This window comes from Larus michahellis, chromosome 12 (assembly GCF_964199755.1).
Source record: "Larus michahellis chromosome 12, bLarMic1.1, whole genome shotgun sequence".
Lineage (NCBI taxonomy): Eukaryota > Metazoa > Chordata > Aves > Charadriiformes > Laridae > Larus > Larus michahellis.
In genome coordinates, this window is record NC_133907.1 from 15,719,742 (window position 1) to 15,745,686 (window position 25,945).

Below are 25,945 nucleotides of genomic sequence, written 5' to 3' on the forward strand. Positions count from 1 at the left end.
CCACGCGAGGTGGTGGGGTGCTGGGGTGACGTTCGCTGTGCCCTGAGCCCCATGGGACTGGGAGCACCGTGGGACAACCCCACTGCTCCGCTGGGCAAGTGCCCTGTGCTGCTTCATCAAAATTCAGCCCACTGTGGTGAGTCCCCTGCCCTGAGGACGAGTCTTGGGTTTTTAAGAGTCTATGATACATCTTAGTCACTATTACACTATTTCATCCTTTATTCCTTCCCCCAACTTCCTCTGAATGCCATCCAGCCCCCGTGATTTATTACCCTTCAGTGCGTTTCGCTTTTTGTTGGAGAATTTATATTTAATTTTTATGCCCGTTATCATTCAGGGAGAGAAGGGAAATGCTTTGGGAGCCCAGAGTGAAAATAAACCAGCACATTTTAGTGCAGTTACTTTGTTTGAAAGATGCTGTATTTTGGCAGGGTACTTACCTCCTTCCTCCTCCTCTTTTGCATCGTAAGTTGAAGTGGTTCTAGAAAAATCGCGGGATGGTGCAGGGCACTGATTGACTCCAGCCTTGCGGGGGCTGGACTCTGCTGCTCCTGCTGCCTGAATTCGTTAGGACTCAGGCAGTGAAGAGGAACTTGGTATAAGAGCAGGACAATTTGGTCTTTCCTGTAGCTGTACGTTCGGGGAAGGAGGGATTATGCAGCAGCAGAGGTGGGCTTCCATTTCTTAGCTTCTAGTGGTGAGGTTTTTCTTCGCCGCCTCCTGTACAGCTTCCACTTTGGGTTATCAGGCAACTATTAGACCTCATATGGGTCTAACATAGCATCCTAAAGCACTCAAAGGAGATGCGGTAATTTGGCCCTTGGTCTCAAAGAGGTGTACAGCGGAGCCAAGAGCAGAACTCGGAGCTTCTGATGCTCTTTGATGCCCCATGTCCCTCTGCCCCTCATACTTCCCCTCCCCTCGTGCACTTTTGTGTCGTTCTTAGCAGGAGAAGGCGCTGGGAATAAGATAAGCACTTTTGCCTCAGTCGAGGCATCGGGGTGAGTTTGGGAGGAGGATGGGGAAGGCATTCAGAACTTCATCCAGATCGCAGGTAAAATCTCTTTTCCTCCTTCCTCGCTGGGATTTGCTTCTGTATTTCTCAAATAATAAAATCTCGAATAAAAAAGATGCATTTCAGAACATCTTGCGGTGTAGCCAACGCTTGTGGATAAATTCTTTTGTTTGCCTATCTTGTACCTGTTCCTGGAAAAAGCAAAGAGGTTCAGGGGATTGTTGTCAGCTAAAAAAAAGCCCACCCGCCCACCCCCCCAAAACCCCAGAAAGCTTAATTAAAATGTTGGAATTAATATTGGAAGTTACCCTGTGAAATGTGCCCAGGGAGGTGGTTGAATCACCATCCCTGGAGGTATTTAAAAGCCAGGCAGACGTGGTGCTGAGGGACATGGTTTAGTGGTGGTTTTGGCAGCGTTAGGTTGATGGTTGGACTCGATGATCTGAAAGGTCCCTTCCAACCCAGACAATTCTGTGATTCTGCGATCTGCCCCGTTCTGTCCAAGCAATGTCAAAGCAGGGACCTGCAGGGCTCCAGCAGGTATGTTTGGAGCAGGCCGTGAGCCGTTTGCTTTCCCACATCCCTCATGTCTCTGAGAGTTTTGGTGCTCAGGGCTCTGCTCAGACCTGGTTTAGCCTCAGGTTTCTCTTACTCTCTCCTCTTTCCTCCATCTCTCCTGCATGAAGGCCCCCTCTCAGAGTGTTGCTGCACTCATCATGGGTTCCAGCACTCTGTATGTTCAGTTGATCTTCTGAGAGGCGCTACCAGATCTCTGGAGAGGCCCAATGAACTTGAATGACGGGTCCATTGAAATGGAGGGGAACGGAGGAAACGGCACTGGGAAGTTTGTGTCTTGAATGCTTTGTTGGGTTCTTGGATGATGGGAAATGTGGCCACGTGGCAGCATCCCCTGCTTGTAGCTTTTGGCACTGTGGTGGCTTTTTCATGCAGAGCTTTGAACCCCTGTGCAGGAGGGATGATCCCTGTGGTGCACTTCCGGAGCATGCAGAGGCTTCTGCTGCAAAATCCAGCGTGTCATCTCAGATCAGCTCGTTAGATATGTGGGACCTCGTTGTTGGTTGAAGCCCAGTGGTTCATTCCTCTGTCTCTTTAGTGCTTTCTCTGTTTTAATTAAAAAGCTTCATTCCAGTTTGACCTTTTGCAATGCTGTGGTGTAATTGAGACTGACGTGAGCCTTTAATTCCGGAGGGTCTATGGTTCACCCTCACGTTTATGGTGAGTGGCAGGAGCCCTGACTGCCCCTCCTGCCCTCCGGTGGGATCAGGCAGCCCACGTATCTGAGTGTTTCACAGAGCAGGGTGGAAAAAGTGTTGGTCTTTCAATAAAGCCATGGCTTACTCAGGAAACGTTGTTCTCGAGGCAGGAGGTGGGAATCATCACCAGTTTGAGGAGGGTGGAGAAAGCAGAGCAGGAATCTCCTAGTGATTTATTGTCTTTGTTGTAGATCATTGCTAGCCCAAGCAGGCTGGTTGGAAGGAATGGGTTTAAATCACTGAGTCTCGTTAATGGCTTAGGCACTGGAATGGGAGCATGGAGACCTGGATCCAGTTCCATTAGCTCTGGACTGTGTGTAGGCCGTGAGTTTGCAGGTGCAATCCTTGTCCCAGGGCTGGAGAGCGCTGAGCATGGAGGAGATCTTGCCCCATCCCGTCCATTCAACCCCAGTTCTTTGCCCGCGTCGCTGGGATTCGGGGAGGAGTAGTGTGTGTTTGCTTGTAGAGGAGTGAGGATTTGATGGGACCTAGATCCCACCTCTGAAGCATTAAGCCGGTTCTTATGGGGTGAGCAGCCATGCCCTGCAGCCTTCCCTGCGAGGAGCATTGCCCGCCAGCTGGACTGTGCCGACGCTGCTGCCCAGGACTCTTGTGTGTTCCCCAGCATAAAAATGCAATAAAAAGTCCTGCAGTGCTAACTTCTGAATTGGAACATCCCGGTTGCGTTCCTACTTGGCAGGTCTCTCAAGGTGACACATCAGGGCACTGCGTACAGTCCAGCCAGGCATCTCAGCCCACGGCAGGGAAGGGAAAGCACCTTAACTTAACGTTCCAGGAGGTATCCTGGAAGCTGGGGGGGACCCAGAGGAGCTGATTTATAGCAGAACATTTCAATTCTATCAACAAAATGTTTCAATTCAAGTCAGCCTGGCCCAAAGCAAAATCTTCACAGGCCGCCCAGGGAAGTGGTGGAATCGCCAGCCCTGGAGGTATTTAAAGGGTATTTTAAAGTCGGGTTGACGTGGTGCTTAGCGACATGGTTTAGTGGTGGTTTTGTCAGTGTTGGGTTGGTGGTTGGACTCGATGATCTGATCCATCCTAAATGATTCTATGATTCTATGATCTTCAGTTTCAAAACGCATTTTCAAAACAGAAAAAAAAAAACCAAAAAAACACACACATGAAAAAGTTTCTGCTTTACTGTGGGATATTTCAGTTTGAAGAAACCGTTTTCCCTGAACAAATCCCAGCCACCGTGACCAAAAATTCCTGCCCACCTCTATCCACCAGTTACCTCATTCTCGGCAATATTAACATCACGTCGCTGTTCTTGGGGGGGTTTCTCGCACGCGAGCCAATCTGAGCCACCTCCCCAGCCGCTATCCTGACTCCTCGGCCCCGCCAACACAACCGGCTCCGTCTGCTCCGCTCCCAGCTCCTGGCTAAGCCGCTCAGAGCCTTAGCTCGGAAAGTCCTGGGGCTGATCCTTGCAGACAACCCGCCAGCGGCTTTTCATCCCAACGCAGCGTACCCCGCTCTGCTGGGGGTTAGAAAGTACTGGATTATCTGCTTACCCCAACTGGGAAAAAAACCCCTCTGTGTCCTGATTCTTGCAGGGTGAAGCTGAGACCGTAGAGGGGTGCTGCGCCTGCTCCCAGACCGGTGACGGGAAGGACTGACAGAGCCCAAGTGCCCACAGTCCCGGTAAGTAACTGTGTCTGGAGGTACCTTTAGATGGGATGAGCGACGCGAGAGATCCCCGCGGTTCGGCTGTGTGAGGCGGGACTCGGGACAGCAAGGACATATTGCTTCGGATGCTGAATCGTATGAGCGGGCTTCATTGTGGATTCAGGCTGAAGGTTTTCTCTCTTGGAGCCTGCTGAAAGCGGCCGCGTCCTGGCCTGGTGGAGGCGTTCACAGAGTCAAATGTGGATGGATGTGCTGAGAATCTGCAGTTCCTTCGTGTGCTACTGGCAGTAGAAACTGCTTTAATTGCTTTAATTACACCCTGATGGGCAGATTGTGATCGGTTTGGACGTGGTGGGGTTCAGCACACTTTTGTTTCCGATTCATTGCTTGTATTTCTTCTAAAAGCTGCGTTTGCAGTTCGTGGTGAGTGAAAGTGAATACGAGCACGACTCCTGGGTAATGTCGGGGTGGGCTCTGCCCTTGCCTTTCCCGGTGCCCACCCCAGAGCAGGAGGGTGCAGGGAGGGCCTGGGGGGAAGCGCTGGCCACGGGGGACACTGTGCCGGGGCAGACAGGCCCCTCACAGAGCTGGTCTTCGGGGAAGGAGGGCGCCCAGAATGCGGTCAAAACCCCTTTACTGCCTCTGCACGAGCAGAGCATCCTCTTGAAAATGAACTGGGAGGAAGCACGTGCTTGATATTTCCTTGACCAACATCAATCAGGGCTGTGTTTCTTAGAGCTTTGAGCAGGACAGAGCAGTTCCCCCATCCCCAAAAGGTGCAGCAGTGTCCTCAGGCCACAATTTTGGAAGATAACCATCTCCAAAGTGCCAACAGACACAGCACTGTCAGGACGTGCACTTTGACATCCCCCAGACCCAGCTTGGCCGGGTGGGCTGAGCTGGAAGCACCTCTTTGAAAAGAAGAGGTTTTGTGGTGGGCTGGAAGAGGGTTTGGGGATCAGCCCCAGTGACAGCGTGACCCCAAGTATTGGGAAATGCTGGTCCAGGAATCACTGCGGCTCTCAGAAACGTGCTGTGCTTCCCAAGCAAAGAAGTCAGTGAAGGCCTGAGCTGGGAGATCTCCCCGGTTTTGTGGGAGTTTTGTTTCAATAAGAACAGGACTCTCTAATAATAAAACCTGGAGTTTGCTTCAGCAGAGGGTGAATGAAGATTTCAGGGCGTAATTGTACTACACACAATTCATGACACGAAGGTGGAGCGGTGTAATGTTTTTGTCAGTGGACTTTCATCTCCAGTTCGCAGACAGATGGAGAAAAGCAGGTCCTCCAGTTTCCAGTTGGGCAGAGTTTCCACTCCTGGTGTAACACATTTGTTTTAGTTGGTATCGTGGTTGGGTTCTTCCTTGGGAACTTACATGGGAGGGACAAAACATAAACGTTATTAGGTAAAAATTCTTATCATATGGGTAGGAGCTCTGCTGTTGCTTGGTGGACCCCAGGAAATACCACGTACAGTAAATAAGGATCCAAGAGTTTGACACTTCTTATCTCGTCTGGAAATCTAATCCAGGAAACTGCAAATAACAGAGGGGTAAAGATTCACCTGAACTTTCTCAAACCAAAATCAGGAGTTGAAGGAAAAAAGGAGTCTGGGTTTGCTTATGATTTCTCTAAAACCATTTTCTGCTTCTGGCATAAAATACCTTCCCTTAGTAGTAGTGAGAATATCTTGACACAAAGTAAGACTAAAAAATACTGACATACAGATATGTTAAACAAATGAGCTGGCTAAAAACCCTTTTCTGCATGAATAAGAGAACTACTCTGCCCTAATTCCATAGACCGGGACTTAACTCAGCCAATGGAATTATGGGATTCAGCAGCATTGAAGAAATACCTTCCTTTTTTAATATTCAAGACATTTTAAAAAAAGAACACTGCCAGAAGTTTGTTTTTTTTAAATTTTGATTTGGCTGTTGACATATTAAACAGTGCTTTAAACTATGGAGCCTTCGTTTCGTACGGGGTATTTACTGTATGCGAAGGAAAGGGTCTTTTATCCTGCGCGCGCAGACTGCGGGTCCTGAACTGCAGCACCTCCTTCCATCCGCCAGTTCTTCACTGTCACAGGGCTTCTGAACTCTGGAACGCCGCCGGTTGATTGTTTGCTTTTTCATTTTTCACTTCTCCCTCCAATTATTGGGAGCACACAGAATAAAGGTTGATTCCAGAGGGAGCTGTGAAACTACCTATTTCTTGGGGGAATGCAGAAAAAGCTGTGAAAATATCTGTCATTCAGGCAATTGGAAAAGATCACTGAGAGTAACTCTGGAGAACTGGGAAGGCTGATGAAAATGCCCATTATTCCAGCAATGCAGGGAAGGGCAGAAAAATACCTGTTACTGAGTCCACCCATACAGGGTTGGAAGTGTCCCGTAGTGAGAGGACACGGAGCATCCTTAGGTAGCTCAACAACAACTGGGCAGATGAAATTTTCTGTCTGTCTGCCTAGAAAAAAACCTACACTGTCGGAGCGGGCCGTCACCGTGTCTAATCACAAATAAACCCAGACCGTAATCACTTGCTCGGGTCATTTGTCAGCTCCGGCAGTTCCTGTCCTTCCAGGATTAGGATGGCACTCAGTAGCCCTTTAAGCTACAATCTGGTAGTGACCTTCTTAGCACCCCGTGGGCCAAGGAAGGAAGCGATGTAACAGGGTTCTTAATTTAGAAAAGACAACGCGGGTGAGGAGGCGGCGGCGGGTATTGGTGCCCACGCAGATGCTCCAGTTCCGGGCTGCGTGTCCGGTAGTGGGGGGGCGTGATGTGAACGGTGCATCCACAGCATTCGTGATCAAGTCTGAAAAAGCCTAATTGTGGGACCGAGTTACCCTCGGTCCTTCGTGCCAGGCGCAGACTCGCTTTGCCCTTTGTGGCTTGTTTTCTCTTTTTTTTTTTTTATTTATCATTTTCATTCCTCTGTAGGCGATTAGATGGCAGGATTTCTGCAGCGGGGATTCTGATGTGTGCATGCAAACGTTCTTTATTTCTCTGCGTACTTTGGCAAGCACGTGCTGGGAAGATTATTGAATGCAATTATCTCATCAGCAACATCCCTCCCCAGCGCAGGGATTGCAGTGGAGGGACGGGTGAAGATGAAGTGTCAGGTGGTCCGGAGCAGGGTGAGGTGCGCTGGGCTTCCTGAGCCCTGTTACCGGCCCCAGGTGTTTCTCACCACGGACAGGCTTCTCTCGCAAGGGTGCAGTAAACTGCAGTTGTCCCCAGTGGCTCGTGTGTTTATGAAAACCTCAAAGGAAGGGAGAAGAAACCCAAATAACTGATGCTACCCTCAGACAATTCCCACTGTACGTGGTTTTGTTTAGCAGTAAAAGGCAGGAGAGGCTTCAGACCCGTCACCACTGTCTCTCTGCAGCTGGAGCACTGGATGGGCGTGCTGTCACCTGCAGCCTGCTTTGGCCGTTGTTTGTGATGCAAACTGTTGAGTCGAAATAGACCACTCTGAGGGTGGTGAGCCCCTGGCCCAGGTTGCCCAGAGAAGCTGTGGCTGCCCCATCCCTGGAGGGGTTCAAGGCCAGGTTGGACGGGGCTTGGAGCAGCCTGGTCTGGTGGGAGGTCCCCCTGCCCAGGGCAGGGGGTGGAACTGGATGTTCTTTAAGGTTCCTTCCAACCCAAACCATTCTATGATTCTATGAAAATACAAAAAGAAAGAGGCCCCTTCTTGGCAAACTAAGAAGTGAGGGAAGGAAGAGTGGTTAAAAAGCTGCCTGGAAAGTGCACCCAGGGTCTGTCACACCCATGCTGTCTCTTTCTAGACCCGGCGACCCCAAGCTGTCCCCAGAAAATGAAAGGGGACCATGAGGATAGGCAGATTCAAGTGTGCACGTTCCCGGTGTGCTCCGGAAATGGGAACCTTCTGGCCGCCCAAGAGGATAACCCTATCTTGACCCTTTCTACCGAAGTCTTGGGAATCCTGTAGGCTCAGTGTGGTGAGGTCCCCTATGAAATAAGGCCACAACCCTTGTCTCGAGAGGCAGAGCTGATGTGTCTGCGAACTGTGGATGAGGAGGAGGGTAGTCCGGGCTGTGGAGGACACAAACAGAAATTCCCTCAAAAGCTAATGCTCCCCAATCCTTATCTCCAGTAAATAAATGCAAAGACCCAGTTAAAAATCCTAAGTAGACTCTCTGGAAGGATTGCCCAGGTGTCTGTGCTGGAAATCAACTAACGGTATGTGTGATATTTGTAAGCAGTTGACTGGAGGATGTTCCCCAGCAGCTGGTTCATCTGGAACAGGTTTTGTCTTGAGTAGGTTTGGGCTTAGCTGGCAAGAGCGGGCTGTGGAGCCCATCTGGTAAATGCAAGGTGAGAGGAGAGCTCTCCTCATGCAGAGGCCCTGGTCCATGACCACTCTCTGCAAGGAAGAGAAGTTTTGGGCTAGAAGAGTCATGTTCGTGGCACTGAAGTTTGTTGTAAAAGCAGAGCATGTGAAAGCAGAGCATGTCAGGGGTTGTTTTGATTGAAGATGATCACGAGTCATTTAGCAGTTGCAAGCTCTAGGAGTGCCGTTTGCAGGCTCAGATCTTGGTCTGCAGGCTCAGACCCTGGTGTCGGCCACCTCCAAAGTTCTCTATGACAGAGCCATCCCCTCCCTTTGCCCTCACATGCATTCTACCTATGCGGAGCTGAGCTTAGCTGGCTTTGAGTGGGAACTCAAGCAGTTCCGATAAAGGATCAAGTTTTCTAGGGAGAGCCAAATCCTGATATGCCAACTTGCCATTCATAGAATCATAGAATTGTCAGGGTTGGAAGGGATCTTAAAGATCATCTAGTTCCAACTGCCCTGCCATGGGCAGGGACATCTCCCACTAGATCCGGTTGCTCAGAGCCCCGTCCAGCCTGGCCTTAAAAACTTCCAGGGATGGGGCTTCCACCACCTCTCTGGGTAACCTGTTCCAGTGTCTCACCACCCTCATGGTGAAGAACTTCTTCCTAACATCCAGTCTGAATCGTCCCATCTCTAGTTTTAATCCATTCCCACTAGTCCTACCATTACCCGACATCCTAAAAAGTCCCTCCCCAGCTTTCCTGTAGCTCCCCTTAAGATACTGGTAGGCCACAATAAGGTCCCCTCGGAGCCTTCTTTTCTCCAGGCTGAACAACCCCAACTCCCTCAGTCTGTGCTCATAGAAGAGGTGCTCCAGCCCTCTGATTGTCCTCGTGGCCGTTCTCTGGACGTGTTCCAGCACGTCCATATCTCTCTTGTAGTAGGGGCTCCAGAACTGGACGCAGTACTCCAGGTGGGGTATCACGAGAGTGGAGTAGAGGGGGAGAATCACCTCCCTCGACCTACTGGCCACGCTTCTCCTGATGCAGCCCAGGATACAATTGGCTTTCTGGGCTGCAAGTGCGCACTGATGGCTCATGTTGAGCCTCTCGTCCACCAGCACCCCCAAGTCCTTTTCTTCAGGGCTGCTCTCAAGCCAGTCACTGCCCAGCCTATATCAGTGCTTGGGATTGCTCCAACCCAGATGGAGGACCCTGCACTTGGTCTTGTTGAACTTCATGAGGTTGGCATGGGCCTGCCTCTCCAGCCTGTCAAGGTCCCTCTGGATGGCATCCCTTCCCTACAGCGTGTCAGCCGCCCCACACAGCTTGGTATCGTCAACAAATTTGCTGAGGGTGCACTCAATGCCATGTCCATATCGCTGACGGAGAAGTTAAACAAGACCGGTCCCAGTACTGATCCCTGAGGGACTCCACAACCTGACATCACTCCTCAGAGGAGCACAACCTGAGCTCCTGATCCCTTTACCAGTTGCCCTAAGGCCCTGAAATCTTTTTTAAACGATTGTGAGCCTCTCATTGCTACCTCATCACTTCCCACCTGAAAGACCAGAAGTGGGTAATAATCTGAAGGGCTCACAAGGGTGGTGGGGTTTACCTACGATGTCCTTTACCCGGGCACCAGGGAGACAGCAGACCTCTCTATGAAGTGGGTTCGGTCTGCATATCAGGCCCTCCGCTCCCCTCAGCAGGGAGTCACCTACAACAATGACCCTTCCATTATTCTTTTCAGGGTAAGTTTTGATCGCCGGGCTGAGGCGAGTTGGCCTTGGTGGCTCTTCTGGCCATTGAGAGCCCTCTTCTTTGCTTGCAACCAGTTCCTCCTGCAGAGCCCCATACCTGTTCTGCAAGGGCACTGTGGGTGGTGCACTTCTTAAAGGAACCTGCTTGCTCCGTTTCTTTCTTTTGTTCCGTCGGACAGAGACCTGTTCCCATTGACCCTGCTCATGGGGGTTACTACGGGACGGCTGGGGGACTTGCTGGTGAAAGGATACGGAATCCTCTGGTCCACTAAGAGTTACCTCCCGTTCCGTTTTTGTAGAGAGCTGTTTGTGGAAATGGTTGGTTTCCCTCTCATTCTCTCTGGTGTTCTTCAATCTACTCACCTCTTCTCTGAGCTCCATCGCTTCATCTTGGTGCTGTGTCATCCGGCTGAGCAGGTCATCAACCTGCTCACACCGCACGCAGCCATGGTCAGCATTGTCCCCCGCAGCCAGTGAAAGGCTGTGGCGTTCCTCACAGCCTGTGACCTGGATACCAATATCCATTTGGGTGGGTGTGGGGAGCGCAGTCTTCCTCCTCCGAGTAGCCACCATCACTCCTTGAGTAAAGTGCAGCATCTCCTGTCCTGCCCTGCCCAACGAGCTGCAAACAGCCGCTGAAACAGCCCAACATTTCCAACAGCCAACAGTTGGAAACATCTGCAGCACCCCTCCCGGGGCACCCACGATCAGTTTGTTTGCATTCTTCTCGTTGTGCTGGAGCCTTTAGAGGTGGATGCTGGGTGCTGACCTTCACTGAGAAGCTCCTTCCTCGTGTCTGGCCCTGCCAGGCTCACATGGCCCGTCTGGGCATGAGTTAGTGGAAGACAAGATGCTCATTAACCCTTTTATAAAGATCTCACTGCTCTGTTCCTGTTACCTGTGCTTTTAAATAAGCAAATTAACTGCACGAAGCTCTCAACCGCTCTGCCAAGACAGCAAGAAAGCTGCGGTGTTTCCAGATGCCAAGGGATGGATCGCGTGACAGGCATTGCTGACAGCTCTACCTGCCCCGGACCTTCCGGCTGGTTGTGCAGTCTGCAGGCAGAATGTCACGTAGCTCAGTCGTTTCTTGGTGTGCAAGAAGAGCAGGTCATTTGGTATTATTTAAGGACAGCAAGGCTGAACAGAAAGTAAAAAATGTCCTCACATAGCATACGTGACCCAGTGGATTGGACTCCACCTGGTTTGAGACTTCAAATCTTGATAAACCAAAAACTCTCAAGCATATGTCTAGTTTTAAATCTATAAATTCAGTCAAAACTCTTATGCTCAAAGCAAGCCCTGGATTAATAACAACTTCCTGAGTCAATGATTAAACTCTAGAGCTGAGGTGGTTTCCTGCGATCAACCAAAATGTTTGATTCGTTTAAAGGCTGAGCAAGCAATTCATGGTGAATACGGTATCTGTGTGAGCCGACGCAGGCAGGACGCAGGAGCAACCACAAACCACGGATGAAAGGCAAAGAACAAACTTAATCTCGATACCTCACAGACCAGGGAATCTCCGAAGCAACACGCGGTCAGAGGCACGCAAGCAGGGACGCAGGCGCCGCAAGAGAGAGTTCTTGTTAGCAAGAGTCCTTGGCGGCGGGAGAGTCCTGGTTAGCATGAGCGGACACGGACTCCTGGTTCTTGTTGGTACGTAAAGGGTTCAAACAGGCAGAGCTTCCTCACTGTGCTTTGATCTTCTTCCACGACAGGCCAGGATTCTCAAGGGGCTGGGTAAGGTGTCCCCGAGCCCATCACAGACTGATGTTATCTAAGTGCAAGTGTTTTCCTTGCAAGCACCCGAGACTGAATAACAATTAGTGTGTCCTCCTCGCCAGTCTTCCCTTTCTTTCTCACAGTATCTGAGAGTTAAGTTTTCTGCAAATCTTGATCTTATCAAAATAACACCTCAATTCAAATTGCCTGATTGGGGGGGGGGGGGGGGGGGTGTTTTGGGTTGGTTTTTTTTTTCATTTCTGGATTTGCTTTTTGAAATTATCTGTTTCTTAGGGCTTCTCAAGACTTGAAGGTTAATTCAGGTTAAGGTAGTGCGTGAACTGAAAATATGAAATCTTTTCCCAAATAACTCCGTGTGTAAGCACCAGCTGACAGATGATCGCAAGAGTCATTTCTTCTGCTGTGGTTAAGGATAATGCCTGTGCTCAAACGTCAGGTGAACATGTTTGCAAAATGAAACCTTAAAGATTTCGGAATTGCTCCAGAGGGAAGGTCAGAGCTGCCCCAGGTGTTAGTAGCCTATCCCAGACGCATCTCTCAGCTCCATGTATACGTCCATTGAACAGAAATGCAGCTGGAATGAATTTGTGAAGAACTCAAGGGAGTGCTCCCAGCCTTGGAGTATGGTGGCTTGTATTTATTGACACCTTAATGCCTCCTTAGAGAAACAAGCTGATGGCCAGAAGGACTCACCTGTTTCTGAACCACCAGGTCCTCACCATCTTGGCTTGTTTTCCCCATCATCTACAAGGTGAGTCACCATCCCTGGAGGTATTTAAAAGACGTGTAGATGTGGTGCTGAGGGACATGGTTTAGCGGTAACTTGGCAGCGCTAAGTTAATGGTTGGACTTGATGATCTTTAAGATCTTTTCCAGCCAAAAGGATTCTGTGATTCTAAGGTGTTTTCTGCCTCTCCTGTCAAGAACTAGTTGCTGCCCACTCAAGGAGTATTGTGCATTGTGGAGAGAAAGGCCAGGGGACAGGATTTAATCCTAGATGAAAACAGGTTTAAGTGTGTGCCTCAGGGTTCAGGTTTTCCACCATAATTTTCCCAGGTTCCTTGGCCGCTCAGCTGGGCTTCAGCCATCAAAGGAATTCAGTCAGCATTGAGGAGCTGGGCCTGAATTTCTCCATTCCCAGCCTCCAAAAGGGAATATTCTTTCTGCTCCAGCTTGAACTGGTGTTATGGCCATGAAAACATTGCTCCATGAGGTGCTCAGACGCTGGGGATGAATGAGTACCTCGGTGCTGCTCGCTCCCTGTGTCTCCTCATAGCCAGATGCGGCTTTCTGGCCGCAGCTCTGAGTACCGGGGCTGGAAAGTGAGTCAGAAAGCAGAAGTCAAGGGGATGCCTTCAAATGAAAACACAAAAATAGATCTCTCTTTGCACATCTTTTCTCGGCTTCCCTTTGCAGGGCTGTATCGGCGCATGCTTGATGGGATCTGATGGCTCTGACCTTGTCAGATGCATCAAATATGACATGTGAGCATGGATTGTTTTTTTTTAAGGAGAGAAATCAGGGTTAGCAAGAAATGCAGAAAAGACAAACAGACAGATGGCCACGTTCCTTCATCAATAGAAATCCAGGCCTGAGATTTGCTTCCAGCTTGGCTTGAATTGGAGATTTCAGTAAATGAGCCAAAAAGTTGCTTATTTTACCATCACCCTTCCGTAGCATTTCATTACTGTACGTGCTTCTTCTGTGAGGCGCTGACCTTTCACAGGCTGCGGTGTGACACAAAGACGTAGTGCTAAAATATGGACCTGTGGTGCCTGGAGAGGTCAGGCTGGATTCCTTGGATTCCTTTCCCATTGTGCTGTAACATCCAGAGGATGCTGGCTGCCACGCACCCTGTGTTCATGATGAGCTGTGTGGAGCAGGGAGGGTTTTTCTTCTAAAATCCTGGGGTTTTTTTGTTTCCTTCTTGAGAGTGGACGTTCAAGTAAAAAAACAGGATCAGAAAGTCAGTAAGGGTGACCTTGGGGTGTGCTGGGCAGCCTTGGAGGACTGATCTGGGTCCCCAGCTTTCCTCTGTTAGATGAGTTCTGAAGGGACATGCTCTCGGTGATGGGCTGTTCCTACTGCCTTCACAGGAGAGGAACAAACAGGCATCATGGCAGCCTTGGTCTTCTGCTTTCCCATTCTTTCCTTCATGCCTTATACTCAAACCCTGTATTGTCCTGCTGCATCTTTCCCTAAACCCTTGGTTTTGCTACACTTTCTGGTATCCAGGACATGGCACCTGCGCCCTGTTGACCTCCCATGGGTTATCTCCTCCCCCACATTCACCTCATCTCATTTGCTTTGCCGTGTCCATCTCACCCGTAGGCTGTGATTGCAGATGGAACATGTGCCTGGGTCGCATTGAGCACAGAACCGAAGCCAGGTTGTCTCTGGGGTTCCCCAACCCAATAGTTTGGAGCAGCAGTGTTGGGAAGAGCTTATCCTGAGAAGAGGCTGGTGGTGGGACTGGGCTCTGCACTGCCCACCTCAGTGGGCGTGGCCGTGGGGTGGATGTACACATTATACTCGCATTCCTTTCAATGCAGCCAAAACCAGGAACTACCGAAGATTTTGCTTGAATCCTCTTAAATAACAGATTTCTATCCCCCAGGTGCTGCGTGCAGTCAGCAAGGCAGTCTCAGGCCTCAATGAAGCTGCATGAATTGAATCATAGAATCATAGAATCTTCATGGTTGGAAAGGACTTTTGAGATCATCAAGTCCAACCATACACACACAAAAAAACAAACTCCTACAATCTCTGTCACTAGAGCATGCCCTGAAGTGCCACATCTAGATGTTTCTTAAACACCTCTAGGGATGGTGACTCAACCCCCTCCCTGGGAGGCTGTTCCAGTGCCTGACCACTCTTTCAGTAAAGTCATTCTTCCTAATATCTAATCTAAACCTCCCCTGCCGCAGCTTCAGACCATTTCCTCTGGTCCTGTCATTATTCCCCTGGGAGAAGAGGCCAACCCCCACCTCTCTACACCCTCCTTTCAGGTAGTTGTAGAGGGCAATGAGGTCTCCCCTCAGCCTCCTCTTCTTCAAGCTAAACATGCCCAGCTCCCTCAGCCTCTCCTCATATGCCCTGGTCTCCAGAGCCCTCACCAGCCTGGTAGCTCTCCTCTGGACACGCTCCAGCACCTCAATGTCCCTCTTGTACAGAGGGGCCCAGAACTGAACACAGCACTCGAGGTGAGGCCTCACCAGTGCCCAGTACAGAGGCACCATCCCTTCCCTGCTCCTGCTGGCCACGCTATTCCTGATACAAGCCAGAAAGCTGTTGGCCTTCTTGGCCACGTTGCTGGCTCATGTTAAACTGGCCGTCCACCAGCACCCCCAGCTCCTTTTCTGCTGGGCAGCTTTCCAGCCACTCTGCCCCAAGCCTGTAGCGTTGCTTGGGGTTGGTGTGACCAAAATGCAGGACCCGGCACTTGGCCTTATTAAACCTCATACAGTTGGCCTTGGCCCATGGATCCAGCCTGTCCAGCTCCCTCTGTAGAGCCTTCCTACCCTCAAGCAGGTCAACACTCCCACCTGGTTTGGTGTCATCTGCAATCTTACTGAGGGTGCACTCAATCCCCTCATCCAGATCATTAATAAAGATATTAAACAAAACCGGCCCCAAAACTGATCCCTGAGGGACACCACTGGTGACCGGCCGCTGAGAGGATTTCACCCCATTAATCACAACTCTCTGGGCACGGCCATCCAGCCAGTTTTTTACCCCGTGAAGAGTACACTTGTCTATGCCATGATTCGCCAGCTTCTCCAGGAGAATGCTGTGGGGGACAGTGTCAAAGGCCTTACCAGAGTCCAGATAGACAACGTCCACAGCCTTCCCCGCATCCAGAAGGCGAGTAACCTGGTCATAGAAAGAGATGAGGTTGGTTAAGCAGGACCTCCCTTTCCTAAACCCATGTTGGCTGGCCCTGACCCCTTGGCTGCCCTGCACTTGCCATGAGAGCTCACTCAAGATGATCCTCTCCCATGATCTTTCCTGGTACTGAGGTCAGGCTGACAGGACTGTAGTTCCTGGGATCCTTCTTCCGACCCTTCTTGTAGATGGGCGTCACATTGGCCACCCTCCAGTCATCCGGCACCTCTCCTGTTGACCAGGATTGTTGGTAAATGATGGAGAGAGGCATGGTGAGCTCTCCCGCCAGCTCCCTGAGTACTCTTGGTTGAATCCTATCTGACCCCATAGACTTGTGTGTGTCTAGGTGCAGAAGCAGATCATTGACTACTTCCTCCTGGATTATGGGTGGGTTGTTCTGCTCTCCATCCTTATCTTCCAGCTCAGGAGGCTGAACACCCTCGGGATACCCCATGAGGGCATCATTAATGCCATACTCTTGAACAGTGACTCTTTGTAGTTAGGGGGGTTAGTGATTATAGGAATTAGTGCTTTAAAGGGCAAAAACTTCAAATGCGGTTGTATTCAGAGAAATGACTTGCGAAGGGAGTGCTGTCCTGCTCGGCAGATCGGCCTCTCACGCGGCTTTGGGGACATGGAGCTTTGTGTAATAAAAGTTTGGGAGAACCATCAATAACAGAGTCCACACACGGGGGGAAGAGTCTGTCTTCCAACAGCCCAACACATTTCCACTCACAGGGGATCTGGGCGGACTGACCAGGAGCTGCCACCCAGCCGGCACCGGCCCTGCACTCTACGGTGCAAGTGGTTAACACCTGATGAGCCATACGTGATGCTCTGGTGAAGGGTGAGCCATCGCCTTGCAGTAACCCAAGAGCTCCCAGCCGCTTGCTTGTGCCTTCGTATAGAAGAACAAGGCAGCTTTTGGTTTTGCTCTGCAGCGAAATTCCCACTGAATGTTGGTAGCAAAACCAGCAGGAGTGCTACAGGAGGTAGGAGCTGACTCCAGGGGCTGTGTTTGCAGGGCTGAGTTGGTTAATTTTAAGAAATGCACATAAGTAAGAGCAGGGGGGGGTCTTGGGAGCAGCGTGCTCGGCTCTGTATCCAGCACAGGCTCCCTGTCATCCTCCCGTCTCTGCACCGTGCTGAACTCAAACTGATATTTTGTTGGACTGGATCCTAACACCCGGTATGTCTCCACTCTGGTATGTTAAAAAGCAGTGGGAATACACCTTTTTCCTCTTCTATTTACATTACAGCTTCCCCGAGACCGTACCTGCTTCCTGACACGTGTAGGGTACAGTGAGCTATCGCTTAGCTGTCTACAGTCCAGTTCAAAGAGGAGCCAAACAGAAGGGTGTTAGGGCAGAGAGAGGTTAGGGAGCCCATTTAGCTTTCTCTGATGTTGTTAATTAGCCATTACTTCTTGTCCTACTTCCCTCACAAGCATTCCACCAGAGTGCCTGATGGGTGGCCACTGAGACCCGTCAAAGTCCTTGCGCTGTCTTCTGGGCCGGGTGGCTCAGCCCCGTGGTGATGCTCTGAATCTGTTTCTTGTCCCACTTCGGCTGCCATTGTCAGGGTGTTGATCTTGCCTGTACCCTTCCTGCTATATCCAGAACCTCTGCTTTATTCTTTCTTTTTTTTTTTTTTTTTTTCATTTGCTTGTCATAGCTTTCAATTCCTTTATTATTTCTTCTTCCCTCCTCTGGCATAGGTATCTTCTGCTTATAATCTTCTTAGCCGTCTCTAAGCACTGAGGCAGCCTGTTCATTTCAAAGAATGCTGCTTTAAAGGCAGGTGAGATCCAGACTTGTCCAATTCTTTCTTTTCCCCCTGCGATTTGAAAGGCCTGAAAATATTTGCCTGATCATTTCCCCGACACATGCCCCCAGACGCTCTTTGGCTCTTCTTCTAAAAATAGCATCCCTTCTCCTCATGAGAAATCCTCCAAAAGCAAAGCACCACCCACACTACACTGCAATTAACAGCCCTCTAATGAAATACTGACATAGGGAGCTTTGCGGTGATGGGCAGGAGCTCATAAAGCTCATTGCTCGTGCTGAGGTGATAACTGGAGGAGGCTCCTGTGGTCTTGGCCAGCCCTGTAAGTGCACCAGCGTCCTGGGCTGAAAAGACGGATCCTTTTGAGGCCAGGGGCAGCGCTGCCTGTCCCTGCCGAGGAGCTGGTCCCATCCAAGCTGCCCAAGTCCTGACTGCTGCAGAGCTGAGAACGGGACCTGAATTACAGACAGAAAACAGGCTGGACGGGGCTTTGAGCAACCTGGTCTGGTGGGAGGTGTCCCTGCCCAGGACAGGGAGGTGGAACTGGATGGTCTTTAAGGTCCCTTCCAACCCAAACCATTCTATAAAATCTGTCAGTGCAAAAATGGTGGCTTTGGGACACTCCACCTTGCTCTGCACAGAGCTGATGAGCTGCTGCTTATCCTCCCTGGCACACAGCAGTAAATCCTTTGAAAACCACCATACCCCCAGCCCATGAGTAATCGCTGCCTTCCTGGTGATGCACCTGGGGCTGGGAAGGGGGTGATGGACCACAGGGTTTTGGGCTGACCCCACGCAGCTCTCGGCAGCCCCCATCGCACCGAGATTCAATGCAGGGCTCAGTGCAGCCGGGCTGCTGAGCAAGGAGCCAGCGGAGAGCTGCTTCGCTCCTGTCCCATGACGGTGGGCAGAAACGGGGCTTCAGGAACGTCCAGGTTCCCCGGAGCTCAAGTGGGCTGCACAACGGCCAGGCTGCCGAGCTGTGCTCTCTCCATCCACCCCCTTCTCCATCTCTGGTTCTCCCAGTGCATGTCTTTACTTTGTTCAGAGTGGAACAGCTTCAGCGTAGAAGGGTGAAGGGGGCTCACGCCAGGGTGACCCTTGAGGGGAGCAGGGTGCTCCCCTGTCCAGTCATTCCAGTCCTCGATGACTCAAAACGGACCCAGCAGGGACTTGGATGTAAGTCTGTGCTTCCCACATAAATCCCCTGAGGCCAGGGTCCTCTGCCCATCACCCAAAGTCTGCCTGTCCCATGAGCCAGGGGGGAGTCCTGGAGGGACCCAGCTCCTGTCAGACCCATTCACCTCTTTCCTTGTGTCTCAGCAGACGTGCATTTAAGATATCCAGCTAAAATACCCCATTTTGCAATGCCTCATCCTGCAGGCAGCACCTGTGCCCGCTCCTTGGGGGCAGAGGGGTCGGTGGAAGGAGACCATGTGGATGGGGGGAGTCAATACCCCGCCACATTTTGGCTGCAAAAGCCAAGGAATGGCACTCAATATACCAACGCCTCCGCACTAGCAATGCTGCCTCCTTCTGTGAGATGCTTCCTTTCTTCTTCAATGGTTTCCTGCTTCTCATAGTCTTGAAAATGCATCTGCGTTGTTTATCTGACCCTCACACGTGGTCACAGCCTTTACAGCCTCTGCCTTGGCTCCTATTACACTTTCCGAAGCCTCTTCATTGCCTGGGTCCTCTAATCTTTCCACCAACACCCATGTTTTATGCCTTGGTTATGCCTCCCTTCCTTTTAATTAATTTTTCACAGTACCTTGCTCGTCCCTGTTGCCCTCTTTTATTTAATTTATTGCTCACTAGCCATCATAACCCCTGGGCAAGCCTTTAATTTATCTCTTCCCGTGTCCCGTTGCCCCCCTCTGTCCTTTCCCTTTATTGATTTCTCCAGTTTGATTTCACCCTGTGCTTGCCAGCATCGTCTCCTACTCTTCCATCCCTCTCAAAATTGCTCGGCTGAATTTGTCCCCCCATTAGTGACCTTGCTGCCTTCTAATCCCCGGCCCAACAGGGCTGAGATTGCTCTTTGTTGAGTCCCCATCTTGCTTGTGCTTAGTTTCCACCCCAACCATCAAGTGTCTCAAAATCGACTCTAAGTAATTCCCATCCAAGTTGCTGTGATAAGGAAATGGTCCTTTTCCAATGAACATCCTCCAAATCTAAGAGGTTCGATGGCCATAACCTGATGTAGCTTCTCGGCCGAGTTGCCTGCAGGCAGGCAGCCTCTCCCAGGGGCAGGGATGGCCTCTCTGGGTCGGACTCCATCAGGTGTCACTCTGACCAAGGGGAGAGGTTTGTGCTCTCAGCAGCTCTTTATTCCTGCTGTTATCCTGCAGATGAGAAAGTGCAGCTCTACCTCTGCCTGCCCTGGAGAGACCTTGGCTGCTCACAGCCCAACTCTCTTTCTGTTCTGAAGCTTTTTCCTGGTCTACATTTAAATTCTGAGGATATTGTGAAAGGGGAGGGGGAATAAATGGCTTTTCTTCTGTCTTTTAGCTGCCCCCTGCCCACCACAGCCCAGCTCACAGAAGCTGGGTGTCCACAGGCTCAGACAAAGAGGGAACCTTCAGCTTTGCTCTGTGGTTATGAAGAATTGAATGCTCTTCTTTATGATCCATAAATAAATGGTCCATTTACCTACCATTACCACAATGGGTTTGGAAAACACATTACTGCAGATGCAGGGTTATTTTGTCATCTGTAACCGTGTGATTTGCAAGCTGAGCCCAAGAGTGGGAGAGGGTCAGAGGTGGGAACGATATGTTTTAAAAAACACACAGCAAGGCAAGATCTAGAGCTATTACCTGCCGTCCTGTAGAGCAGCCATAGGACATTGGTGTGCTGTGGCTCAAAGTTGTGATTATCTGCATAGTTCCCTGAGTTGTCCCTGCTGAAAAATACTCTGGTTGTATCTGTGCTCGTACACGTGGTGTCCATTTTCATGGGGCATCGTGTAACTGGGCTGGTCACGTCTGATGAAGGACCAGAGTGAGTTTGAAACTCACTCTAGCTAAGGACATAACCTCCCATCTCCCAGGCCATCAAATTGGTAAGCCCTTCAGTATATCGGCCCTGGAATATTGTCACCATATGGGAAATGAGGAATTGCAAAGGGCATTGCATGGGCCATGTAAAGCTTCGAAGATCTCAGCTGGGCAGTGGAGGAGAGGGCAGAGCTGGGAGGACCAGACAGGTCTGCCCAACTGGGCAAGAACGGCACCTGCCAAAGGAAGGTCCCAGAGATCCCTGTGAAGGTCTGTCCCTGAGAAACTAATTGAACATTATTAGTTTAAGTGGTAGGTTGATTATAAATACTTGTCATTCCGCAGTAAGGTATTGGCTTGGTTATATTTGACTAGGAAATAAAATACAGGAACTGTATCATTGAGATAGCCCGTGCCCCAGGTGGAGCTGGCTGCTGCTTTTGGCAGAGGTGTCCTGTGGGCCTCGAAAAGTAGGAATTCTGTGCTGTGAGGGTGGTGAGCCCCTGGCCCAGGTTGTCCAGAGAAGCTGTGGCTGCCCCATCCCTGGAGGGGTTCAAGGCCAGGTTGGACGGGGCTTGGAGCAACCTGGCCTGGTGGGAGGTGTCCCTGCCCAGGGCAGGGGGTGGCACTGGATGATCTTTAAGGTCCCTTCCAACCCAAACCATTCTGTGATTCCATGATTCTATGATTTGGGTGGTCAATTAGTGATACAGCCGTATCCATTGGGCAAGGCTTGAGATTGAAACTTAGATGTGCCTAAATAGCCAGGGAAATCGAAACAGAGACAGCTCCATTTGTCATTGCAACTTGGACAAGCTTAAAAACTGCAGAAGAGAGCTGTACTTTTCTGTTAGACCTAGAAAAGGGGGCTTTTGCTTTATTTTGTGTGAAGTTTGTATCGAAACGGTAGCTGACAGACAAGGATGCGTAACTGTTTGGATAATTTATCTTCTGTTGTGAATTGTGGTTCTTTTGTGAAATACCCGAGGCCCCTCCGCGTGGTGATTGATTCAATACATCTGCCTTCCCCCGTGAATGACATCTCTTCTCGTCTCCATAGGCTCTCTGCAAATAAGGAGCTATAAATAAACAACGGTATCTCTGTTTGCAGGGGGTGGGGAGCTGCGCTGGAGCTTTTCCTTTGTACGTTTTAAACAAAAAAGGACAATTAAGGGATGCTGTAAGTAAAAGCCATACGGAAATCAGGAACACACGCAGGTGCTGCTTTGTGGCACGTGAGACCTACAGTATTGTGAAAGCGCGTGATATTGTTTTGGAGTTTGAGGAAAAAACGTATAAGGGCACGGAAAGTTTCTAATAAGGAACAGGCAAGCCTTTCAGTGAGCTTTTTCTTTCTGGTGGCAACAAGCAGAGTATAAACGATGGCATTCCTGGCCCACGAGGTTCAAGACTCGGTGGACTGGCAAAAGCAATGCACTGAGCTGGGGGTGGAGGAAACTGCAGTTGCCTTTACCAGTTGCGGAAGGTCTGCTGATGGCCATTTGTGGGGACATTTTGGGGAAAAGAATGTTGTTGTAGGGACTTAGTGCTGTGAGCTGAAGGTGAAAGCCATGGCAACGCCTACTCTATACTGGCTGCGATGAGACGGAGGAAGTTAAGGGTTGCGTGTTGTTAGCAGCACTAATTGGAGCTGCTGAAAAGTTTGAGGAGCACTGTGAAATCTGTGTTCTTCTCTGGTTTTTGGCCTTAGGACTTTGCGGTGAGGGAATTTGCTGCAGGCATCCTCACCCTGCAGGTACGGTCCATGGTCACCCTCAACACGGGAAGGTGGTTTCACAGCTCACATCCTGGCCAGTGCACCTTACTGGGACCACTGGGGCAGCATGCAGGGCTTGCAAACACTACTGTGGTGGTTCCCATCGTCTTTAAAAGGATTTCCCGACCAACAGGTTATGGAAAGTGGCTCATTTCGTGTAAAAAGAATCTATTTTAACATTTAACCCACAGCTGTTCCAATAGGGTTTTCCAAATCAGGCTCAGACAATGTTCCTGGCTACTCTGCGATGACCTGCTTGACTCTTCAGGGCGCCACTCGCTTTGCACTGCAGTCCCAGATGCAGGCGAGATGCTTGTGGCTACGGATACGTCAATGGTAAATGTTTTAATCAGAGGGGGAGGCTGGTCTTCTGTCAGTCTCGGTATCTGACACGCGGGTTTTTATTCAGATGAGCATTAGTTCAAAAGCCGAAGGTCAGAGGCATGCCTGGCTGCTCAGAAGGTCTTGGATTAATGCGTGGCACAAGTCCAAATATCGGGGCCGTCTGCCTAGTCGTAACGGACCTCAGAAGTAAAACCAGGCAGCACTGGTTTTATTTCTTTGGAGAAGTAATTGAAAGCAAGCTCAGCCCTGTTTGCCTCAAAGCAGGTGCTGGTGCAGATGCTGGGAGCGGGGTTAGGACAGGAGCTCGCAGAGCGAGTGCGTCGGGGTTGTCCTGCTCGGAGCTATCTGCCAGGTCTTTCTGTGATTTTATAGGGCTGTTTTTCTAAGAGAAATGACCCCAGAAAGCGGTTCCCTGAGCTTTTCTTTACAGCGGTGGCATTTCTTCCTTATAAGCATTTTTCCACAGAGCTGTCTCCTTGGTGAACTGTAATCCATAGATCAGAAGTTCCATCGCAGAGCCGCATGTGGCATGAAAATCCTTCAGCATCTCTTATCAGCATCTAATTCAATTGCAAGGGAAAACAAAGCCACAGGAGGGGCTCTGCCTGCCGCTCGCTGCTGTCCTGTTTGCCCTTTGTCTGTCCTTCCCCTAATGGTGGCACCCAGAGGGAGATGTCACACCTATTGCAGGCAGGGACCCGGCCGGTGGCAGCTCTGTGTGCCGTCTGGTAAAGCATCTCCTTGAGACAGCACTGCTTTGGAGCGCAGCAGGCCAGGCACAGCCCCTCAAACGCAAGATGTAGCGGCCAGTGTCATGGTGTCTGTGCTGGAAAATTGTTTTTTATCCATGCTTATCAATATCTACAGGGCAGGTGGCAAGAGGATGGGGCCAGACTCTTCTCAGGGGTGCCCAGCGACAGAACAAGGGGCAAAGGGCACAAACTGGAACACGGGAAATTCCATCTGAACATGAGGAAAAATGTCTTTACTGTGAGGGTACCGGAGCCCTGGCACAGGCTGCCCAGAGAGGGTGTGGAGTCTCCTCTGGAGACATTCAAAACCCACCTGGATTCGTTTCTGTCCAACCTGCTCTGGGTGACCCTGCTCTGGCAGGGGCTTGGACTAGACGAACTCCAGAGGTTCCTTCCAACCCCTGCCCAGTCTGTGTATTCTGTGAAACCTCTCGTGAAGGCAAGACGGAGCAGAGATGTAGCCCCAAGACGTGCATGAGGTCCATGATGGTGACCAGGCATCACCTCCGTGCTATGAAGATAGGACGCCTCCTACTGCACCGCAGACCAGCTTCTGATCTGGTCAGCGAGACCTTCTCATGTGTGCCTTCCTTTCTCTGTTTCTCAGTCCTTGTGCTCTGCCTAACCTAATTTCGCTTACATAAATAGCTCTCTAGTGTCTACAGTGGTGCGTCATTCCCTAGGGCATGTTTTGGGCTTCGTTGCCTTCATCTTTTGTAGCATCTGTGTCCACTGCCACAGTGCCAGAGCTGCCTTATGGGTGCACTGAAGCTCATTCTCAGGCAGTAGCATCACCGAACTGGAAGAACATCCACCTATATTCGGCTGACTTGTACTTTCTTCTTAAGCCTTGGTATTAATATCAAACTTGCAAAATTTCAAGGTATTAGGTTTTTATGGAGACACTGCTCTTTGTGTGACGAGACGGCTGATGGAAGTCTTAATACCGCAGGTGGTGCGCTGCCAATCCATCTAAAGCCGTACTGTATTAGCACGCCGATATCAGAAATACCCTTCCAATGGAGAGCTTTGGAAGGCAGAGTGCATTGCCTTTGTGTCTGGGCATGTGTATGCTCGCTGCTTTTCTGTCTCCGTGTTTGAATTTGCTAAGAAACTGTCACATCAATAATGCCTCCCATGAATTTGGATATTAGTGTGAAAAAAAAAAAAAAGAAGAAAAAAAAAAATAACATCCCATTTCCAAAAATGTCAGGTTGCAAGACGGCTGCCGAGGTGCGAGGAGGGGACACAGCGAGGTGGTCGTTCACAGCTGTCCCCATTGGGTTGTGTCTGCAGAACTGGGGGACACTCGGTAACTACCAGCCCCATCCGATGAAGACGCTCACTTCTTTTTCCTCTGCCCTCTCCCATTCTGCTCTTCCATACTCTTCTCCCTTTCCTGGTGCGAGACAAGACCAGGGGCAAGTGTGGCTGTAGCCAGTCTGTGGTCCTGAGCCTCCCCAGAGGTTGGGGACCCCTGCCTGGCTCAGGGGTCCCGTATGCAGACCCTCTTGCAGGGGAGGCAGTGGAAGGGATACGTGGATGTCTGAAGTGACATTTGGGCTGGTAACTCCACTATCATTTTTTTAGTATCAAGAATCTCTTTTCCTTTGGGCGACTTCTATTTTTCAGCTCTAAAAATAACCCAGGACAATAGGCAGGAAACAAAATGTATAATTTATAAAATCGAAACTGTTGTGGTGGTTGTGGACAATAACATTTTTGGAAAATTCTTTTCTTCTTTTCTCACTAAAATTCCCCGTAGTGAACAGACTGGTTTTTCCCCACCTTGTTCCAATCAGCAAACACAGCTTAGCTCAAGGTAAATCCTGCTCATCCCTCCGTGATTCATCATTCCCTCGCCCTGTGCACGATCCATCACTTCCCTCGGTGTTTAAAGGCAGGAGCGTGGCTGGGATGAAAGGCTGGGGAGGGAGAGACGTGTCTCTGCAAACTCCAGCTGCGGTGATGGAACAGCGTTGAGGGTGGGATGAGCAGGTAGGGCAAAGCACGCAAGTGGATAAATGCGCGATATGTTATATGAAGTAACTTGGCGATTCTCAATTAATGCCCTAATTGCCTTTTTTTTTTTAATTATTGACTCCGGAATTACCGAGCTGAGTTGCAAATGCTATGGAATATAAAATTGAAGGACTCTTTATTGACATTTTGGAATTACAAATTATGTTTGTGGTGAAAAAATGAGAAACTGTCTGTTTAATTGGTTGTAGGATGCAATTTGTGTGCACTTAGGTAAGAAAAATACAGCTATCTAGGGGACCATTAAAAAGATCACTTTCCTTTGAGTCAGCAAAGTTCGGAGCTGGGAAGGAAACAGATCTATATTCTATAAAACTTCAAACTAACAAGTAGCTTGGTCCGAGGGATTGCTCTTGGCCGAGTGAGAGATGCGCTGCCTCGGGCAGGCCAGTGATGGACTGGACAGAGAGAGGAGGATGGAGCTTTTGGATTTTCAAACCTCATGAAGAAAAAGCGGAGTATGTCCCAGCTGAGGTGGCACGACCTTTCTTTGCATCACCTTGTGACATGTGAGGTGAGCCCCCTGAGTTTCTGGCTGGAAGGAGTAATTTGGGATTCCTCTCTCCTAAAAAATAGGTGTCAAAGGCTGACCTGCTTATGCAGAGTGCCTG

At 50.1% G+C, this 25,945-nt stretch overlaps 1 protein-coding gene across 2 annotated transcripts in view; it reads left to right on the forward strand.

The window, feature by feature from the left end:
* The window catches only part of RALY (RALY heterogeneous nuclear ribonucleoprotein), a 142,051-nt gene that overhangs the window by 47,661 nt on the left and 68,445 nt on the right, over positions 1-25,945 (forward strand). For both annotated transcript variants that reach the window (XM_074605309.1, XM_074605310.1), the window contains one exon: positions 3,867-3,954. The gene's annotated coding sequence lies outside the window, so the exon portion shown is untranslated. The remainder of the gene's footprint in view (positions 1-3,866; positions 3,955-25,945) is intronic.